This window comes from Eurytemora carolleeae, unplaced genomic scaffold, assembly GCF_000591075.1.
Source record: "Eurytemora carolleeae unplaced genomic scaffold, Eaff_2.0 scaffold222, whole genome shotgun sequence".
Taxonomy (NCBI): domain Eukaryota; kingdom Metazoa; phylum Arthropoda; class Copepoda; order Calanoida; family Temoridae; genus Eurytemora; species Eurytemora carolleeae.
This window is the reverse complement of record NW_019396176.1, coordinates 209,907-211,261: the sequence shown is the minus strand read 5'-3', so window position 1 is coordinate 211,261 and position 1,355 is coordinate 209,907. Positions and strand designations below refer to the sequence as shown.

Genomic DNA, 1,355 nt, shown 5'->3' with positions numbered 1-1,355 from the left:
ATCTTAACTCCATTCTTAAACCCCTATTTTCTTTATTATATTACATGTTTGAAGTGTATTTACGATGTGTGTATTCTATGATGCACCCTGATCGAGTAGTCACGTTTTCATTCTTTCTTTAAGTACTGATAGAAAAAAAAACATTGATACTGAAGATATTGATAAGTTGTTTTTTTATTGAATAATAATAATGAATATGTTTTTGATAAAATAAGAGTAGTGATAATATCAAGCATAAAAATAACTAAAATAAAATAATACTAAGTCAAATTTTACTGATGTTATATCGTTTTAATAATAATTTCATGAAAAAGGGATTTTATAGATTTTGTTAATTTACAAAATAAAACAAGACATTCGTATATATATATATATATGTTGTCCATAGCAGGCCAAACGGCTGGACCGATTGGGCTGAAATTTTTTGTGATCACTCATGGGTGGCCGGGGGGTGTTCCCTGGGGTCACGTAAGGTTCCACACAAAATCTGGGCCCGATCAGTTCAGCCGTTTTGACGTTTATTGGACACAAACAAAGAGACAAACACCCAGACAGACAAGCTAAATTTATATATGATAACACTTTTTCAAACTTCTTTTTAATTTTTAGAAATGTATTTACACTGTCATGTCTAGCATGTCGTTCTGTTTCCTTTCATGTCACCCAATCTGTCCATTAGATGAGTTACCCTATCTGTCTATTATGTCACCCTAGCTAAGCTGGTCTATGATGTGAACGATTTTATCATTTTAAACAGTATAAACATGCAATATTAATGAGACGATTAAATTAACAGATAGTGTCAGGCAGAATTCTTTTTTCTGTTTAATATTTTAAAATTCAAATGTGAAAGAAAAATGGGACCCAGAGAGCAAAATAATTATTTTGGTGCTATAAATTTTTTTTTAGTTATTTTCTCTGTTTGCCATGAAAAATAACAATTTGGAACATTTTTGAAAATCTCAAATTTAAGTTTCTATATACCTGTTAAATTTTGAGGAATAAGATGACCTTCATGCTATAATTTTGTTCACAGCCTGCTGGACAATTTAGCATTTTAAATTTTATAACTTAATTAATTAATAATTTCGCACATTTTCACTGTCATAACTTGGGCACTCCTGTGTCTTGTGTGATTGTGTATTAGCTGTTCCTCGCACACCGGACAGTTGAAACTGGAAGCTCGGCCCGTACAGGTTTTACCTAAGGAATGTTAATGCGCGGAGAGTAGGCTGTAGTTCCAGGACCCACCGCTGTTAGCGCTAGTGTCGCATACCGGCACCAAAACCCATTATTTACCTGGGCCGTACCGCCTGCCCTGGGTAGATGGAAAAAGGAAAATTATCCGACAATGA

At 33.6% G+C, this 1,355-nt stretch overlaps 1 protein-coding gene across 1 annotated transcript in view; it reads right to left on the bottom strand.

Moving 5' to 3' along the window:
* Positions 1-1,229, bottom strand: part of LOC111697237 (latrophilin Cirl-like) — a 19,909-nt gene extending 18,680 nt beyond the window's left edge. The window contains 1 exon segment of the mRNA XM_023467157.1: positions 985-1,229. The gene's annotated coding sequence lies outside the window, so the exon portion shown is untranslated.
* Between the last annotated feature and the right edge of the window lie 126 nt (positions 1,230-1,355).